Source organism: Sceloporus occidentalis, unplaced genomic scaffold (assembly GCF_023333645.1).
Source record: "Sceloporus occidentalis isolate IW3139 unplaced genomic scaffold, rSceOcc1.0.p SCAF_160, whole genome shotgun sequence".
Taxonomy (NCBI): domain Eukaryota; kingdom Metazoa; phylum Chordata; class Lepidosauria; order Squamata; family Phrynosomatidae; genus Sceloporus; species Sceloporus occidentalis.
Genome location: NW_028317140.1, coordinates 1,959,702 through 1,977,677, shown reverse-complemented (window position 1 = coordinate 1,977,677; position 17,976 = coordinate 1,959,702). Strand labels below are relative to the sequence as shown.

Genomic DNA, 17,976 nt, shown 5'->3' with positions numbered 1-17,976 from the left:
TGTAAAATCCAGCATTCCCAGAGTGCTTTGCAGCACAAAAATTTGCACGCGGTAGCACCACCCATCAGCAGGACCTCGCGGCGGGGAAGGAGCATTTACCCCTTGGCGACCTTAAAGCACGAGCCGGGCAACAGGACTTGGCTATCATTTGATGTTGGCACGTAGAACGTTTCCATTAAAGGCTCATGAAACATAGGCAACATTAAGCCCCTCGCGAGGTGTCTATCCTGTTAAGAGTAGGCCTGCCTCGAAAGCTAGTACGACGGCATAGAAGGAAGGCCCTCGAAAGAGGCCAACAAACACAATTAAGGCTGTATCCGCAGAAAGCACAGCTCAACGCGTCGCTACGAGAAGTAACCACTCAGCTTGCGCGTTCCCCCTCCTAACCTGCTCTCGCGAAGAAAGGACCAGTCATCAAAAGCAACAAGCAGCCGTTAGCCACGGCGCTTGATACTCGCTTCGCGCTCAGGGGAACGCACGCGAGCTCTTCATCGTGGTTACCGAGCCTGACCACTTCCGAGCACATTTCTCCGGTCGGGCACTATAGAAATGACCCCTGAAAGTACAGTCTTGACGTCCGCTCTGCGAGGGACACCGTCCCACCTAAAGGCATCGCTATATAGCTTGCAGCGACAAACTAAAGTTAAGACATTCGCACAACTCCGAAAGAGAAGAAGACTTTGCAATGCATGAATCTTATGAAAACAAACAAAAAAAAACCAATTCGTAACGCTTTTCTTAGAAGTCAATGCGTGAAATAGGCTAGATTGCGTTTATTCAACCACTGAACATACATTACATCCAAGGCAGGCTGCGAGGCAGCGCAGAACATCAACATCAGCAGCTTGACCGAGGACGCTCTGTGATGGCGTTTAAGCATGCTTTGGAAAAGCAAGAAGGAAAAAAAACCAACCAGAGAAGCGTGAGTGATGAGACCACACGTTTAACATTTAAGACCTCCCAGGGGTGGGGCTTATGCAGATATATTGTCTCTGACGTAGGAGCAACACCTGATGAGGCCGCAAAGAGTCTGGGGCGGTACCCTTTTCCCTAACCATAACGGAGGCGGTTCCTGGCAAAGCATAAAGCGTCATTAACACGAGAGGCTAGGCGGCGCGTGCTTCTGGAAGGGCAAGCCCAGGTGCGAGTTCCCGGGAAAGAGGAAAGAAAAGCCAACGGCAGGAGAGGAGGCGGCTGGGCGGCGGTCGCCAGCCTTTCAAGAGCATCAGAAGAGACAGGGCGAAGGAGCTTCCTCCCGGGCTAGGAGGCGCCGAGCGCAGGCTGGGTCGGAAGCGGCAAAGCCAGCTAACCCAGCGGATGAGCAGACGGGGTGAGGCGGAGGAGGCGCGCCTCAAGGCGCTAGAGCAGCCCCCTTAGGAGGTAGCGGCAAGGGCCACGCCTGGAGAACCACCAGCTGATACCGGAGATACTGCGGGCTCTATCGTTAAACCGGGATGATCAGGGGAAAGCGCGAACGCAGTCCCCCACTACCAGAAATTATGCAGTCGAGTTTCCCGCATTTGGGGAAATCGCAGGGGTCAGCACAGCCGGAGTGCAATGGCTGAGCCTCACCCTGGGAGAACCCCCTTCGTGATCAGGGTATCTCCCCTGCCAGGTAAGTATGAGCTGCCATAGAAGATGGTGGGGGGCGCCACTTCCACACCCCTCGCTAAAGTCGTGGTGGGGGTTTCTGCTCTAACACTTGGCTCTGTGCAGAACAGCTGCTTGGACAAGGTGCCTGCACACAGGAAATTCCTCATTGTTGCCCTTCAGGGAAAAATCTTCCCGTGTTAAGCTGCGCTTGTAAAATCCAGCATTCCCAGAGTGCTTTGCAGCACAAAAATTTGCACGCGGTAGCACCGCCCATCAGCAGGACCTCGCGGCGGGGAAGGAGCATTTACCCCTTGGCGACCTTAAAGCACGAGCCGGGCAACAGGACTTGGCTATCATTTGATGTTGGCACGTAGAACGTTTCCATGAAAGGCTCATGAAACATAGGCAACATTAAGCCCCTCGCGAGGTGTCTATCCTGTTAAGAGTAGGCCTGCCTCGAAAGCTAGTACGACGGCATAGAAGGAAGGCCCTCGAAAGAGGCCAACAAACACAATTAAGGCTGTATCCGCAGAAAGCACAGCTCAACGCGTCGCTACGAGAAGTAACCACTCAGCTTGCGCGTTCCCCCTCCTAACCTGCTCTCGCGAAGAAAGGACCAGTCATCAAAAGCAACAAGCAGCCGTTAGCCACGGCGCTTGATACTCGCTTCGCGCTCAGGGGAACGCACGCGAGCTCTTCATCGTGGTTACCGAGCCTGACCACTTCCGAGCACATTTCTCCGGTCGGGCACTATAGAAATGATCCCTGAAAGTACAGTCTTGACGTCCGCTCTGCGAGGGACACCGTCCCACCTAAAGGCATCGCTATATAGCTTGCAGCGACAAACTAAAGTTAAGACATTCGCACAACTCCGAAAGAGAAGAAGACTTTGCAATGCATGAATCTTATGAAAACAAACAAAAAAAAACCAATTCGTAACGCTTTTCTTAGAAGTCAATGCGTGAAATAGGCTAGATTGCGTTTATTCAACCACTGAACATACATTACATCCAAGGCAGGCTGCGAGGCAGCGCAGAACATCAACATCAGCAGCTTGACCGAGGACGCTCTGTGATGGCGTTTAAGCATGCTTTGGAAAAGCAAGAAGGAAAAAAAACCAACCAGAGAAGCGTGAGTGATGAGACCACACGTTTAACATTTAAGACCTCCCAGGGGTGGGGCTTATGCAGATATATTGTCTCTGACGTAGGAGCAACACCTGATGAGGCCGCAAAGAGTCTGGGGCGGTACCCTTTTCCCTAACCATAACGGAGGCGGTTCCTGGCAAAGCATAAAGCGTCATTAACACGAGAGGCTAGGCGGCGCGTGCTTCTGGAAGGGCAAGCCCAGGTGCGAGTTCCCGGGAAAGAGGAAAGAAAAGCCAACGGCAGGAGAGGAGGCGGCTGGGCGGCGGTCGCCAGCCTTTCAAGAGCATCAGAAGAGACAGGGCGAAGGAGCTTCCTCCCGGGCTAGGAGGCGCCGAGCGCAGGCTGGGTCGGAAGCGGCAAAGCCAGCTAACCCAGCGGATGAGCAGACGGGGTGAGGCGGAGGAGGCGCGCCTCAAGGCGCTAGAGCAGCCCCCTTAGGAGGTAGCGGCAAGGGCCACGCCTGGAGAACCACCAGCTGATACCGGAGATACTGCGGGCTCTATCGTTAAACCGGGATGATCAGGGGAAAGCGCGAACGCAGTCCCCCACTACCAGAAATTATGCAGTCGAGTTTCCCGCATTTGGGGAAATCGCAGGGGTCAGCACAGCCGGAGTGCAATGGCTGAGCCTCACCCTGGGAGAACCCCCTTCGTGATCAGGGTATCTCCCCTGCCAGGTAAGTATGAGCTGCCATAGAAGATGGTGGGGGGCGCCACTTCCACACCCCTCGCTAAAGTCGTGGTGGGGGTTTCTGCTCTAACACTTGGCTCTGTGCAGAACAGCTGCTTGGACAAGGTGCCTGCACACAGGAAATTCCTCATTGTTGCCCTTCAGGGAAAAATCTTCCCGTGTTAAGCTGCGCTTGTAAAATCCAGCATTCCCAGAGTGCTTTGCAGCACAAAAATTTGCACGCGGTAGCACCGCCCATCAGCAGGACCTCGCGGCGGGGAAGGAGCATTTACCCCTTGGCGACCTTAAAGCACGAGCCGGGCAACAGGACTTGGCTATCATTTGATGTTGGCACGTAGAACGTTTCCATGAAAGGCTCATGAAACATAGGCAACATTAAGCCCCTCGCGAGGTGTCTATCCTGTTAAGAGTAGGCCTGCCTCGAAAGCTAGTACGACGGCATAGAAGTAAGGCCCTCGAAAGAGGCCAACAAACACAATTAAGGCTGTATCCGCAGAAAGCACAGCTCAACGCGTCGCTACGAGAAGTAACCACTCAGCTTGCGCGTTCCCCCTCCTAACCTGCTCTCGCGAAGAAAGGACCAGTCATCAAAAGCAACAAGCAGCCGTTAGCCACGGCGCTTGATACTCGCTTCGCGCTCAGGGGAACGCACGCGAGCTCTTCATCGTGGTTACCGAGCCTGACCACTTCCGAGCACATTTCTCCGGTCGGGCACTATAGAAATGATCCCTGAAAGTACAGTCTTGACGTCCGCTCTGCGAGGGACACCTAAAGGCATCGCTATATAGCTTGCAGCGACAAACTAAAGTTAAGACATTCGCACAACTCCGAAAGAGAAGAAGACTTTGCAATGCATGAATCTTATGAAAACAAACAAAAAAAAACCAATTCGTAACGCTTTTCTTAGAAGTCAATGCGTGAAATAGGCTAGATTGCGTTTATTCAACCACTGAACATACATTACATCCAAGGCAGGCTGCGAGGCAGCGCAGAACATCAACATCAGCAGCTTGACCGAGGACGCTCTGTGATGGCGTTTAAGCATGCTTTGGAAAAGCAAGAAGGAAAAAAAACCAACCAGAGAAGCGTGAGTGATGAGACCACACGTTTAACATTTAAGACCTCCCAGGGGTGGGGCTTATGCAGATATATTGTCTCTGACGTAGGAGCAACACCTGATGAGGCCGCAAAGAGTCTGGGGCGGTACCCTTTTCCCTAACCATAACGGAGGCGGTTCCTGGCAAAGCATAAAGCGTCATTAACACGAGAGGCTAGGCGGCGCGTGCTTCTGGAAGGGCAAGCCCAGGTGCGAGTTCCCGGGAAAGAGAGGAAAGAAAAGCCAACGGCAGGAGAGGAGGCGGCTGGGCGGCGGTCGCCAGCCTTTCAAGAGCATCAGAAGAGACAGGGCGAAGGAGCTTCCTCCCGGGCTAGGAGGCGCCGAGCGCAGGCTGGGTCGGAAGCGGCAAAGCCAGCTAACCCAGCGGATGAGCAGACGGGGTGAGGCGGGGGAGGCGCGCCTCAAGGCGCTAGAGCAGCCCCCTTAGGAGGTAGCGGCAAGGGCCACGCCTGGAGAACCACCAGCTGATACCGGAGATACTGCGGGCTCTATCGTTAAACCGGGATGATCAGGGGAAAGCGCGAACGCAGTCCCCCACTACCAGAAATTATGCAGTCGAGTTTCCCGCATTTGGGGAAATCGCAGGGGTCAGCACAGCCGGAGTGCAATGGCTGAGCCTCACCCTGGGAGAACCCCCTTCGTGATCAGGGTATCTCCCCTGCCAGGTAAGTATGAGCTGCCATAGAAGATGGTGGGGGGCGCCACTTCCACACCCCTCGCTAAAGTCGTGGTGGGGGTTTCTGCTCTAACACTGGGCTCTGTGCAGAACAGCTGCTTGGACAAGGTGCCTGCACACAGGAAATTCCTCATTGTTGCCCTTCAGGGAAAAATCTTCCCGTGTTAAGCTGCGCTTGTAAAATCCAGCATTCCCAGAGTGCTTTGCAGCACAAAAATTTGCACGCGGTAGCACCGCCCATCAGCAGGACCTCGCGGCGGGGAAGGAGCATTTACCCCTTGGCGACCTTAAAGCACGAGCCGGGCAACAGGACTTGGCTATCATTTGATGTTGGCACGTAGAACGTTTCCATTAAAGGCTCATGAAACATAGGCAACATTAAGCCCCTCGCGAGGTGTCTATCCTGTTAAGAGTAGGCCTGCCTCGAAAGCTAGTACGACGGCATAGAAGGAAGGCCCTCGAAAGAGGCCAACAAACACAATTAAGGCTGTATCCGCAGAAAGCACAGCTCAACGCGTCGCTACGAGAAGTAACCACTCAGCTTGCGCGTTCCCCCTCCTAACCTGCTCTCGCGAAGAAAGGACCAGTCATCAAAAGCAACAAGCAGCCGTTAGCCACGGCGCTTGATACTCGCTTCGCGCTCAGGGGAACGCACGCGAGCTCTTCATCGTGGTTACCGAGCCTGACCACTTCCGAGCACATTTCTCCGGTCGGGCACTATAGAAATGATCCCTGAAAGTACAGTCTTGACGTCCATCTAAAGGCATCGCTATATAGCTTGCAGCGACAAACTAAAGTTAAGACATTCGCACAACTCCGAAAGAGAAGAAGACTTTGCAATGCATGAATCTTATGAAAACAAACAAAAAAAAAACCAATTCGTAACGCTTTTCTTAGAAGTCAATGCGTGAAATAGGCTAGATTGCGTTTATTCAACCACTGAACATACATTACATCCAAGGCAGGCTGCGAGGCAGCGCAGAACATCAACATCAGCAGCTTGACCGAGGACGCTCTGTGATGGCGTTTAAGCATGCTTTGGAAAAGCAAGAAGGAAAAAAAACCAACCAGAGAAGCGTGAGTGATGAGACCACACGTTTAACATTTAAGACCTCCCAGGGGTGGGGCTTATGCAGATATATTGTCTCTGACGTAGGAGCAACACCTGATGAGGCCGCAAAGAGTCTGGGGCGGTACCCTTTTCCCTAACCATAACGGAGGCGGTTCCTGGCAAAGCATAAAGCGTCATTAACACGAGAGGCTAGGCGGCGCGTGCTTCTGGAAGGGCAAGCCCAGGCGCGAGTTCCCGGGAAAGAGAGGAAAGAAAAGCCGGCGGCTGGGCGGCGGTCGCCAGCCTTTCAAGAGCATCAGAAGAGACAGGGCGAAGGAGCTTCCTCCCGGCCTAGGAGGCGCCGAGCGCAGGCTGGGTCGGAAGCGGCAAAGCCAGCCAACCCAGCGGATGAGCAGACGGGGTGAGGCGGGGGAGGCACGCCTCAAGGCGCTAGAGCAGCCCCCTTAGGAGGTAGCGGCAAGGGCCACGCCTGGAGAACCACCAGCTGATACCGGAGATACTGCGGGCTCTATCGTTAAACCGGGATGATCAGGGGAAAGCGCGAACGCAGTCCCCCACTACCAGAAATTATGCAGTCGAGTTTCCCGCATTTGGGGAAATCGCAGGGGTCAGCACAGCCGGAGTGCAATGGCTGAGCCTCACCCTGGGAGAACCCCCTTCGTGATCAGGGTATCTCCCCTGCCAGGTAAGTATGAGCTGCCATAGAAGATGGTGGGGGGCGCCACTTCCACACCCCTCGCTAAAGTCGTGGTGGGGGTTTCTGCTCTAACACTGGGCTCTGTGCAGAACAGCTGCTTGGACAAGGTGCCTGCACACAGGAAATTCCTCATTGTTGCCCTTCAGGGAAAAATCTTCCCGTGTTAAGCTGCGCTTGTAAAATCCAGCATTCCCAGAGTGCTTTGCAGCACAAAAATTTGCACGCGGTAGCACCGCCCATCAGCAGGACCTCGCGGCGGGGAAGGAGCATTTACCCCTTGGCGACCTTAAAGCACGAGCCGGGCAACAGGACTTGGCTATCATTTGATGTTGGCACGTAGAACGTTTCCATTAAAGGCTCATGAAACATAGGCAACATTAAGCCCCTCGCGAGGTGTCTATCCTGTTAAGAGTAGGCCTGCCTCGAAAGCTAGTACGACGGCATAGAAGGAAGGCCCTCGAAAGAGGCCAACAAACACAATTAAGGCTGTATCCGCAGAAAGCACAGCTCAAGGCGTCGCTACGAGAAGTAACCACTCAGCTTGCGCGTTCCCCCTCCTAACCTGCTCTCGCGAAGAAAGGACCAGTCATCAAAAGCAACAAGCAGCCGTTAGCCACGGCGCTTGATACTCGCTTCGCGCTCAGGGGAACGCACGCGAGCTCTTCATCGTGGTTACCGAGCCTGACCACTTCCGAGCGCATTTCTCCGGTCGGGCACTATAGAAATGATCCCTGAAAGTACAGTCTTGACGTCCGCTCTGCGAGGGACACCGTCCCACCTAAAGGCATCGCTATATAGCTTGCAGCGACAAACTAAAGTTAAGACATTCGCACAACTCCGAAAGAGAAGAAGACTTTGCAATGCATGAATCTTATGAAAACAAACAAAAAAAAACCAATTCGTAACGCTTTTCTTAGAAGTCAATGCGTGAAATAGGCTAGATTGCGTTTATTCAACCACTGAACATACATTACATCCAAGGCAGGCTGCGAGGCAGCGCAGAACATCAACATCAGCAGCTTGACCGAGGACGCTCTGTGATGGCGTTTAAGCATGCTTTGGAAAAGCAAGAAGGAAAAAAAACCAACCAGAGAAGCGTGAGTGATGAGACCACACGTTTAACATTTAAGACCTCCCAGGGGTGGGGCTTATGCAGATATATTGTCTCTGACGTAGGAGCAACACCTGATGAGGCCGCAAAGAGTCTGGGGCGGTACCCTTTTCCCTAACCATAACGGAGGCGGTTCCTGGCAAAGCATAAAGCGTCATTAACACGAGAGGCTAGGCGGCGCGTGCTTCTGGAAGGGCAAGCCCAGGCGCGAGTTCCCGGGAAAGAGAGGAAAGAAAAGCCGGCGGCTGGGCGGCGGTCGCCAGCCTTTCAAGAGCATCAGAAGAGACAGGGCGAAGGAGCTTCCTCCCGGCCTAGGAGGCGCCGAGCGCAGGCTGGGTCGGAAGCGGCAAAGCCAGCCAACCCAGCGGATGAGCAGACGGGGTGAGGCGGGGGAGGCACGCCTCAAGGCGCTAGAGCAGCCCCCTTAGGAGGTAGCGGCAAGGGCCACGCCTGGAGAACCACCAGCTGATACCGGAGATACTGCGGGCTCTATCGTTAAACCAGGATGATCAGGGGAAAGCGCGAACGCAGTCCCCCACTACCAGAAATTATGCAGTCGAGTTTCCCGCATTTGGGGAAATCGCAGGGGTCAGCACAGCCGGAGTGCAATGGCTGAGCCTCACCCTGGGAGAACCCCCTTCGTGATCAGGGTATCTCCCCTGCCAGGTAAGTATGAGCTGCCATAGAAGATGGTGGGGGGCGCCACTTCCACACCCCTCGCTAAAGTCGTGGTGGGGGTTTCTGCTCTAACACTGGGCTCTGTGCAGAACAGCTGCTTGGACAAGGTGCCTGCACACAGGAAATTCCTCATTGTTGCCCTTCAGGGAAAAATCTTCCCGTGTTAAGCTGCGCTTGTAAAATCCAGCATTCCCAGAGTGCTTTGCAGCACAAAAATTTGCACGCGGTAGCACCGCCCATCAGCAGGACCTCGCGGCGGGGAAGGAGCATTTACCCCTTGGCGACCTTAAAGCACGAGCCGGGCAACAGGACTTGGCTATCATTTGATGTTGGCACGTAGAACGTTTCCATTAAAGGCTCATGAAACATAGGCAACATTAAGCCCCTCGCGAGGTGTCTATCCTGTTAAGAGTAGGCCTGCCTCGAAAGCTAGTACGACGGCATAGAAGGAAGGCCCTCGAAAGAGGCCAACAAACACAATTAAGGCTGTATCCGCAGAAAGCACAGCTCAAGGCGTCGCTACGAGAAGTAACCACTCAGCTTGCGCGTTCCCCCTCCTAACCTGCTCTCGCGAAGAAAGGACCAGTCATCAAAAGCAACAAGCAGCCGTTAGCCACGGCGCTTGATACTCGCTTCGCGCTCAGGGGAACGCACGCGAGCTCTTCATCGTGGTTACCGAGCCTGACCACTTCCGAGCGCATTTCTCCGGTCGGGCACTATAGAAATGATCCCTGAAAGTACAGTCTTGACGTCCGCTCTGCGAGGGACACCGTCCCACCTAAAGGCATCGCTATATAGCTTGCAGCGACAAACTAAAGTTAAGACATTCGCACAACTCCGAAAGAGAAGAAGACTTTGCAATGCATGAATCTTATGAAAACAAACAAAAAAAAACCAATTCGTAACGCTTTTCTTAGAAGTCAATGCGTGAAATAGGCTAGATTGCGTTTATTCAACCACTGAACATACATTACATCCAAGGCAGGCTGCGAGGCAGCGCAGAACATCAACATCAGCAGCTTGACCGAGGACGCTCTGTGATGGCGTTTAAGCATGCTTTGGAAAAGCAAGAAGGAAAAAAAACCAACCAGAGAAGCGTGAGTGATGAGACCACACGTTTAACATTTAAGACCTCCCAGGGGTGGGGCTTATGCAGATATATTGTCTCTGACGTAGGAGCAACACCTGATGAGGCCGCAAAGAGTCTGGGGCGGTACCCTTTTCCCTAACCATAACGGAGGCGGTTCCTGGCAAAGCATAAAGCGTCATTAACACGAGAGGCTAGGCGGCGCGTGCTTCTGGAAGGGCAAGCCCAGGTGCGAGTTCCCGGGAAAGAGGAAAGAAAAGCCAACGGCAGGAGAGGAGGCGGCTGGGCGGCGGTCGCCAGCCTTTCAAGAGCATCAGAAGAGACAGGGCGAAGGAGCTTCCTCCCGGGCTAGGAGGCGCCGAGCGCAGGCTGGGTCGGAAGCGGCAAAGCCAGCTAACCCAGCGGATGAGCAGACGGGGTGAGGCGGAGGAGGCGCGCCTCAAGGCGCTAGAGCAGCCCCCTTAGGAGGTAGCGGCAAGGGCCACGCCTGGAGAACCACCAGCTGATACCGGAGATACTGCGGGCTCTATCGTTAAACCGGGATGATCAGGGGAAAGCGCGAACGCAGTCCCCCACTACCAGAAATTATGCAGTCGAGTTTCCCGCATTTGGGGAAATCGCAGGGGTCAGCACAGCCGGAGTGCAATGGCTGAGCCTCACCCTGGGAGAACCCCCTTCGTGATCAGGGTATCTCCCCTGCCAGGTAAGTATGAGCTGCCATAGAAGATGGTGGGGGGCGCCACTTCCACACCCCTCGCTAAAGTCGTGGTGGGGGTTTCTGCTCTAACACTTGGCTCTGTGCAGAACAGCTGCTTGGACAAGGTGCCTGCACACAGGAAATTCCTCATTGTTGCCCTTCAGGGAAAAATCTTCCCGTGTTAAGCTGCGCTTGTAAAATCCAGCATTCCCAGAGTGCTTTGCAGCACAAAAATTTGCACGCGGTAGCACCGCCCATCAGCAGGACCTCGCGGCGGGGAAGGAGCATTTACCCCTTGGCGACCTTAAAGCACGAGCCGGGCAACAGGACTTGGCTATCATTTGATGTTGGCACGTAGAACGTTTCCATGAAAGGCTCATGAAACATAGGCAACATTAAGCCCCTCGCGAGGTGTCTATCCTGTTAAGAGTAGGCCTGCCTCGAAAGCTAGTACGACGGCATAGAAGTAAGGCCCTCGAAAGAGGCCAACAAACACAATTAAGGCTGTATCCGCAGAAAGCACAGCTCAACGCGTCGCTACGAGAAGTAACCACTCAGCTTGCGCGTTCCCCCTCCTAACCTGCTCTCGCGAAGAAAGGACCAGTCATCAAAAGCAACAAGCAGCCGTTAGCCACGGCGCTTGATACTCGCTTCGCGCTCAGGGGAACGCACGCGAGCTCTTCATCGTGGTTACCGAGCCTGACCACTTCCGAGCACATTTCTCCGGTCGGGCACTATAGAAATGATCCCTGAAAGTACAGTCTTGACGTCCGCTCTGCGAGGGACACCTAAAGGCATCGCTATATAGCTTGCAGCGACAAACTAAAGTTAAGACATTCGCACAACTCCGAAAGAGAAGAAGACTTTGCAATGCATGAATCTTATGAAAACAAACAAAAAAAAAACCAATTCGTAACGCTTTTCTTAGAAGTCAATGCGTGAAATAGGCTAGATTGCGTTTATTCAACCACTGAACATACATTACATCCAAGGCAGGCTGCGAGGCAGCGCAGAACATCAACATCAGCAGCTTGACCGAGGACGCTCTGTGATGGCGTTTAAGCATGCTTTGGAAAAGCAAGAAGGAAAAAAAACCAACCAGAGAAGCGTGAGTGATGAGACCACACGTTTAACATTTAAGACCTCCCAGGGGTGGGGCTTATGCAGATATATTGTCTCTGACGTAGGAGCAACACCTGATGAGGCCGCAAAGAGTCTGGGGCGGTACCCTTTTCCCTAACCATAACGGAGGCGGTTCCTGGCAAAGCATAAAGCGTCATTAACACGAGAGGCTAGGCGGCGCGTGCTTCTGGAAGGGCAAGCCCAGGCGCGAGTTCCCGGGAAAGAGAGGAAAGAAAAGCCAACGGCAGGAGAGGAGGCGGCTGGGCGGCGGTCGCCAGCCTTTCAAGAGCATCAGAAGAGACAGGGCGAAGGAGCTTCCTCCCGGCCTAGGAGGCGCCGAGCGCAGGCTGGGTCGGAAGCGGCAAAGCCAGCCAACCCAGCGGATGAGCAGACGGGGTGAGGCGGGGGAGGCACGCCTCAAGGCGCTAGAGCAGCCCCCTTAGGAGGTAGCGGCAAGGGCCACGCCTGGAGAACCACCAGCTGATACCGGAGATACTGCGGGCTCTATCGTTAAACCAGGATGATCAGGGGAAAGCGCGAACGCAGTCCCCCACTACCAGAAATTATGCAGTCGAGTTTCCCGCATTTGGGGAAATCGCAGGGGTCAGCACAGCCGGAGTGCAATGGCTGAGCCTCACCCTGGGAGAACCCCCTTCGTGATCAGGGTATCTCCCCTGCCAGGTAAGTATGAGCTGCCATAGAAGATGGTGGGGGGCGCCACTTCCACACCCCTCGCTAAAGTCGTGGTGGGGGTTTCTGCTCTAACACTGGGCTCTGTGCAGAACAGCTGCTTGGACAAGGTGCCTGCACACAGGAAATTCCTCATTGTTGCCCTTCAGGGAAAAATCTTCCCGTGTTAAGCTGCGCTTGTAAAATCCAGCATTCCCAGAGTGCTTTGCAGCACAAAAATTTGCACGCGGTAGCACCGCCCATCAGCAGGACCTCGCGGCGGGGAAGGAGCATTTACCCCTTGGCGACCTTAAAGCACGAGCCGGGCAACAGGACTTGGCTATCATTTGATGTTGGCACGTAGAACGTTTCCATTAAAGGCTCATGAAACATAGGCAACATTAAGCCCCTCGCGAGGTGTCTATCCTGTTAAGAGTAGGCCTGCCTCGAAAGCTAGTACGACGGCATAGAAGGAAGGCCCTCGAAAGAGGCCAACAAACACAATTAAGGCTGTATCCGCAGAAAGCACAGCTCAAGGCGTCGCTACGAGAAGTAACCACTCAGCTTGCGCGTTCCCCCTCCTAACCTGCTCTCGCGAAGAAAGGACCAGTCATCAAAAGCAACAAGCAGCCGTTAGCCACGGCGCTTGATACTCGCTTCGCGCTCAGGGGAACGCACGCGAGCTCTTCATCGTGGTTACCGAGCCTGACCACTTCCGAGCACATTTCTCCGGTCGCGCACTATAGAAATGATCCCTGAAAGTACAGTCTTGACGTCCGCTCTGCGAGGGACACCGTCCCACCTAAAGGCATCGCTATATAGCTTGCAGCGACAAACTAAAGTTAAGACATTCGCACAACTCCGAAAGAGAAGAAGACTTTGCAATGCATGAATCTTATGAAAACAAACAAAAAAAAAACCAATTCGTAACGCTTTTCTTAGAAGTCAATGCGTGAAATAGGCTAGATTGCGTTTATTCAACCACTGAACATACATTACATCCAAGGCAGGCTGCGAGGCAGCGCAGAACATCAACATCAGCAGCTTGACCGAGGACGCTCTGTGATGGCGTTTAAGCATGCTTTGGAAAAGCAAGAAGGAAAAAAAACCAACCAGAGAAGCGTGAGTGATGAGACCACACGTTTAACATTTAAGACCTCCCAGGGGTGGGGCTTATGCAGATATATTGTCTCTGACGTAGGAGCAACACCTGATGAGGCCGCAAAGAGTCTGGGGCGGTACCCTTTTCCCTAACCATAACGGAGGCGGTTCCTGGCAAAGCATAAAGCGTCATTAACACGAGAGGCTAGGCGGCGCGTGCTTCTGGAAGGGCAAGCCCAGGTGCGAGTTCCCGGGAAAGAGGAAAGAAAAGCCAACGGCAGGAGAGGAGGCGGCTGGGCGGCGGTCGCCAGCCTTTCAAGAGCATCAGAAGAGACAGGGCGAAGGAGCTTCCTCCCGGGCTAGGAGGCGCCGAGCGCAGGCTGGGTCGGAAGCGGCAAAGCCAGCTAACCCAGCGGATGAGCAGACGGGGTGAGGCGGAGGAGGCGCGCCTCAAGGCGCTAGAGCAGCCCCCTTAGGAGGTAGCGGCAAGGGCCACGCCTGGAGAACCACCAGCTGATACCGGAGATACTGCGGGCTCTATCGTTAAACCGGGATGATCAGGGGAAAGCGCGAACGCAGTCCCCCACTACCAGAAATTATGCAGTCGAGTTTCCCGCATTTGGGGAAATCGCAGGGGTCAGCACAGCCGGAGTGCAATGGCTGAGCCTCACCCTGGGAGAACCCCCTTCGTGATCAGGGTATCTCCCCTGCCAGGTAAGTATGAGCTGCCATAGAAGATGGTGGGGGGCGCCACTTCCACACCCCTCGCTAAAGTCGTGGTGGGGGTTTCTGCTCTAACACTTGGCTCTGTGCAGAACAGCTGCTTGGACAAGGTGCCTGCACACAGGAAATTCCTCATTGTTGCCCTTCAGGGAAAAATCTTCCCGTGTTAAGCTGCGCTTGTAAAATCCAGCATTCCCAGAGTGCTTTGCAGCACAAAAATTTGCACGCGGTAGCACCGCCCATCAGCAGGACCTCGCGGCGGGGAAGGAGCATTTACCCCTTGGCGACCTTAAAGCACGAGCCGGGCAACAGGACTTGGCTATCATTTGATGTTGGCACGTAGAACGTTTCCATGAAAGGCTCATGAAACATAGGCAACATTAAGCCCCTCGCGAGGTGTCTATCCTGTTAAGAGTAGGCCTGCCTCGAAAGCTAGTACGACGGCATAGAAGTAAGGCCCTCGAAAGAGGCCAACAAACACAATTAAGGCTGTATCCGCAGAAAGCACAGCTCAACGCGTCGCTACGAGAAGTAACCACTCAGCTTGCGCGTTCCCCCTCCTAACCTGCTCTCGCGAAGAAAGGACCAGTCATCAAAAGCAACAAGCAGCCGTTAGCCACGGCGCTTGATACTCGCTTCGCGCTCAGGGGAACGCACGCGAGCTCTTCATCGTGGTTACCGAGCCTGACCACTTCCGAGCACATTTCTCCGGTCGGGCACTATAGAAATGATCCCTGAAAGTACAGTCTTGACGTCCGCTCTGCGAGGGACACCTAAAGGCATCGCTATATAGCTTGCAGCGACAAACTAAAGTTAAGACATTCGCACAACTCCGAAAGAGAAGAAGACTTTGCAATGCATGAATCTTATGAAAACAAACAAAAAAAAACCAATTCGTAACGCTTTTCTTAGAAGTCAATGCGTGAAATAGGCTAGATTGCGTTTATTCAACCACTGAACATACATTACATCCAAGGCAGGCTGCGAGGCAGCGCAGAACATCAACATCAGCAGCTTGACCGAGGACGCTCTGTGATGGCGTTTAAGCATGCTTTGGAAAAGCAAGAAGGAAAAAAAACCAACCAGAGAAGCGTGAGTGATGAGACCACACGTTTAACATTTAAGACCTCCCAGGGGTGGGGCTTATGCAGATATATTGTCTCTGACGTAGGAGCAACACCTGATGAGGCCGCAAAGAGTCTGGGGCGGTACCCTTTTCCCTAACCATAACGGAGGCGGTTCCTGGCAAAGCATAAAGCGTCATTAACACGAGAGGCTAGGCGGCGCGTGCTTCTGGAAGGGCAAGCCCAGGTGCGAGTTCCCGGGAAAGAGAGGAAAGAAAAGCCAACGGCAGGAGAGGAGGCGGCTGGGCGGCGGTCGCCAGCCTTTCAAGAGCATCAGAAGAGACAGGGCGAAGGAGCTTCCTCCCGGGCTAGGAGGCGCCGAGCGCAGGCTGGGTCGGAAGCGGCAAAGCCAGCTAACCCAGCGGATGAGCAGACGGGGTGAGGCGGGGGAGGCGCGCCTCAAGGCGCTAGAGCAGCCCCCTTAGGAGGTAGCGGCAAGGGCCACGCCTGGAGAACCACCAGCTGATACCGGAGATACTGCGGGCTCTATCGTTAAACCGGGATGATCAGGGGAAAGCGCGAACGCAGTCCCCCACTACCAGAAATTATGCAGTCGAGTTTCCCGCATTTGGGGAAATCGCAGGGGTCAGCACAGCCGGAGTGCAATGGCTGAGCCTCACCCTGGGAGAACCCCCTTCGTGATCAGGGTATCTCCCCTGCCAGGTAAGTATGAGCTGCCATAGAAGATGGTGGGGGGCGCCACTTCCACACCCCTCGCTAAAGTCGTGGTGGGGGTTTCTGCTCTAACACTGGGCTCTGTGCAGAACAGCTGCTTGGACAAGGTGCCTGCACACAGGAAATTCCTCATTGTTGCCCTTCAGGGAAAAATCTTCCCGTGTTAAGCTGCGCTTGTAAAATCCAGCATTCCCAGAGTGCTTTGCAGCACAAAAATTTGCACGCGGTAGCACCGCCCATCAGCAGGACCTCGCGGCGGGGAAGGAGCATTTACCCCTTGGCGACCTTAAAGCACGAGCCGGGCAACAGGACTTGGCTATCATTTGATGTTGGCACGTAGAACGTTTCCATTAAAGGCTCATGAAACATAGGCAACATTAAGCCCCTCGCGAGGTGTCTATCCTGTTAAGAGTAGGCCTGCCTCGAAAGCTAGTACGACGGCATAGAAGGAAGGCCCTCGAAAGAGGCCAACAAACACAATTAAGGCTGTATCCGCAGAAAGCACAGCTCAACGCGTCGCTACGAGAAGTAACCACTCAGCTTGCGCGTTCCCCCTCCTAACCTGCTCTCGCGAAGAAAGGACCAGTCATCAAAAGCAACAAGCAGCCGTTAGCCACGGCGCTTGATACTCGCTTCGCGCTCAGGGGAACGCACGCGAGCTCTTCATCGTGGTTACCGAGCCTGACCACTTCCGAGCACATTTCTCCGGTCGGGCACTATAGAAATGATCCCTGAAAGTACAGTCTTGACGTCCATCTAAAGGCATCGCTATATAGCTTGCAGCGACAAACTAAAGTTAAGACATTCGCACAACTCCGAAAGAGAAGAAGACTTTGCAATGCATGAATCTTATGAAAACAAACAAAAAAAAAACAATTCGTAACGCTTTTCTTAGAAGTCAATGCGTGAAATAGGCTAGATTGCGTTTATTCAACCACTGAACATACATTACATCCAAGGCAGGCTGCGAGGCAGCGCAGAACATCAACATCAGCAGCTTGACCGAGGACGCTCTGTGATGGCGTTTAAGCATGCTTTGGAAAAGCAAGAAGGAAAAAAAACCAACCAGAGAAGCGTGAGTGATGAGACCACACGTTTAACATTTAAGACCTCCCAGGGGTGGGGCTTATGCAGATATATTGTCTCTGACGTAGGAGCAACACCTGATGAGGCCGCAAAGAGTCTGGGGCGGTACCCTTTTCCCTAACCATAACGGAGGCGGTTCCTGGCAAAGCATAAAGCGTCATTAACACGAGAGGCTAGGCGGCGCGTGCTTCTGGAAGGGCAAGCCCAGGCGCGAGTTCCCGGGAAAGAGAGGAAAGAAAAGCCAACGGCAGGAGAGGAGGCGGCTGGGCGGCGGTCGCCAGCCTTTCAAGAGCATCAGAAGAGACAGGGCGAAGGAGCTTCCTCCCGGCCTAGGAGGCGCCGAGCGCAGGCTGGGTCGGAAGCGGCAAAGCCAGCCAACCCAGCGGATGAGCAGACGGGGTGAGGCGGGGGAGGCACGCCTCAAGGCGCTAGAGCAGCCCCCTTAGGAGGTAGCGGCAAGGGCCACGCCTGGAGAACCACCAGCTGATACCGGAGATACTGCGGGCTCTATCGTTAAACCAGGATGATCAGGGGAAAGCGCGAACGCAGTCCCCCACTACCAGAAATTATGCAGTCGAGTTTCCCGCATTTGGGGAAATCGCAGGGGTCAGCACAGCCGGAGTGCAATGGCTGAGCCTCACCCTGGGAGAACCCCCTTCGTGATCAGGGTATCTCCCCTGCCAGGTAAGTATGAGCTGCCATAGAAGATGGTGGGGGGCGCCACTTCCACACCCCTCGCTAAAGTCGTGGTGGGGGTTTCTGCTCTAACACTGGGCTCTGTGCAGAACAGCTGCTTGGACAAGGTGCCTGCACACAGGAAATTCCTCATTGTTGCCCTTCAGGGAAAAATCTTCCCGTGTTAAGCTGCGCTTGTAAAATCCAGCATTCCCAGAGTGCTTTGCAGCACAAA

The 17,976-nt window shown here is 54.0% G+C and overlaps 20 non-coding genes across 20 annotated transcripts; all 20 read right to left on the bottom strand.

The window, feature by feature from the left end:
- Positions 1-356: 356 nt before the first annotated feature.
- LOC149280024 (small nucleolar RNA U3) lies at positions 357-572 on the bottom strand. The gene has a single exon (XR_016278499.1). It is a non-coding gene; the product is annotated as a small nucleolar RNA U3 (small nucleolar RNA).
- An 887-nt stretch (positions 573-1,459) lies between these two features.
- LOC149280023 (U1 spliceosomal RNA) lies at positions 1,460-1,623 on the bottom strand. Its single transcript, XR_016278272.1, has one exon. It is a non-coding gene; the product is annotated as a U1 spliceosomal RNA (small nuclear RNA).
- A 535-nt stretch (positions 1,624-2,158) lies between these two features.
- Positions 2,159-2,374, bottom strand: LOC149280022 (small nucleolar RNA U3). Its single transcript, XR_016278427.1, has one exon. It is a non-coding gene; the product is annotated as a small nucleolar RNA U3 (small nucleolar RNA).
- An 887-nt stretch (positions 2,375-3,261) lies between these two features.
- LOC149280021 (U1 spliceosomal RNA) lies at positions 3,262-3,425 on the bottom strand. The gene has a single exon (XR_016278270.1). It is a non-coding gene; the product is annotated as a U1 spliceosomal RNA (small nuclear RNA).
- Positions 3,426-3,960: 535 nt separating this feature from the next.
- On the bottom strand, positions 3,961-4,176 carry LOC149280020 (small nucleolar RNA U3). Its single transcript, XR_016278426.1, has one exon. It is a non-coding gene; the product is annotated as a small nucleolar RNA U3 (small nucleolar RNA).
- An 881-nt stretch (positions 4,177-5,057) lies between these two features.
- LOC149280019 (U1 spliceosomal RNA) lies at positions 5,058-5,221 on the bottom strand. The gene has a single exon (XR_016278269.1). It is a non-coding gene; the product is annotated as a U1 spliceosomal RNA (small nuclear RNA).
- A 535-nt stretch (positions 5,222-5,756) lies between these two features.
- Positions 5,757-5,972, bottom strand: LOC149280018 (small nucleolar RNA U3). The gene has a single exon (XR_016278424.1). It is a non-coding gene; the product is annotated as a small nucleolar RNA U3 (small nucleolar RNA).
- An 853-nt stretch (positions 5,973-6,825) lies between these two features.
- On the bottom strand, positions 6,826-6,989 carry LOC149280017 (U1 spliceosomal RNA). The gene has a single exon (XR_016278268.1). It is a non-coding gene; the product is annotated as a U1 spliceosomal RNA (small nuclear RNA).
- A 535-nt stretch (positions 6,990-7,524) lies between these two features.
- LOC149280016 (small nucleolar RNA U3) lies at positions 7,525-7,740 on the bottom strand. Its single transcript, XR_016278488.1, has one exon. It is a non-coding gene; the product is annotated as a small nucleolar RNA U3 (small nucleolar RNA).
- Positions 7,741-8,614: 874 nt separating this feature from the next.
- Positions 8,615-8,778, bottom strand: LOC149280015 (U1 spliceosomal RNA). The gene has a single exon (XR_016278267.1). It is a non-coding gene; the product is annotated as a U1 spliceosomal RNA (small nuclear RNA).
- Positions 8,779-9,313: 535 nt separating this feature from the next.
- Positions 9,314-9,529, bottom strand: LOC149280014 (small nucleolar RNA U3). Its single transcript, XR_016278487.1, has one exon. It is a non-coding gene; the product is annotated as a small nucleolar RNA U3 (small nucleolar RNA).
- Positions 9,530-10,416: 887 nt separating this feature from the next.
- Positions 10,417-10,580, bottom strand: LOC149280013 (U1 spliceosomal RNA). Its single transcript, XR_016278266.1, has one exon. It is a non-coding gene; the product is annotated as a U1 spliceosomal RNA (small nuclear RNA).
- A 535-nt stretch (positions 10,581-11,115) lies between these two features.
- Positions 11,116-11,331, bottom strand: LOC149280012 (small nucleolar RNA U3). The gene has a single exon (XR_016278423.1). It is a non-coding gene; the product is annotated as a small nucleolar RNA U3 (small nucleolar RNA).
- An 882-nt stretch (positions 11,332-12,213) lies between these two features.
- LOC149280011 (U1 spliceosomal RNA) lies at positions 12,214-12,377 on the bottom strand. Its single transcript, XR_016278265.1, has one exon. It is a non-coding gene; the product is annotated as a U1 spliceosomal RNA (small nuclear RNA).
- Positions 12,378-12,912: 535 nt separating this feature from the next.
- Positions 12,913-13,128, bottom strand: LOC149280010 (small nucleolar RNA U3). The gene has a single exon (XR_016278363.1). It is a non-coding gene; the product is annotated as a small nucleolar RNA U3 (small nucleolar RNA).
- Positions 13,129-14,016: 888 nt separating this feature from the next.
- On the bottom strand, positions 14,017-14,180 carry LOC149280009 (U1 spliceosomal RNA). Its single transcript, XR_016278264.1, has one exon. It is a non-coding gene; the product is annotated as a U1 spliceosomal RNA (small nuclear RNA).
- Positions 14,181-14,715: 535 nt separating this feature from the next.
- LOC149280008 (small nucleolar RNA U3) lies at positions 14,716-14,931 on the bottom strand. Its single transcript, XR_016278422.1, has one exon. It is a non-coding gene; the product is annotated as a small nucleolar RNA U3 (small nucleolar RNA).
- An 881-nt stretch (positions 14,932-15,812) lies between these two features.
- LOC149280007 (U1 spliceosomal RNA) lies at positions 15,813-15,976 on the bottom strand. Its single transcript, XR_016278263.1, has one exon. It is a non-coding gene; the product is annotated as a U1 spliceosomal RNA (small nuclear RNA).
- Positions 15,977-16,511: 535 nt separating this feature from the next.
- LOC149280006 (small nucleolar RNA U3) lies at positions 16,512-16,727 on the bottom strand. Its single transcript, XR_016278421.1, has one exon. It is a non-coding gene; the product is annotated as a small nucleolar RNA U3 (small nucleolar RNA).
- Positions 16,728-17,594: 867 nt separating this feature from the next.
- Positions 17,595-17,758, bottom strand: LOC149280005 (U1 spliceosomal RNA). Its single transcript, XR_016278262.1, has one exon. It is a non-coding gene; the product is annotated as a U1 spliceosomal RNA (small nuclear RNA).
- Between the last annotated feature and the right edge of the window lie 218 nt (positions 17,759-17,976).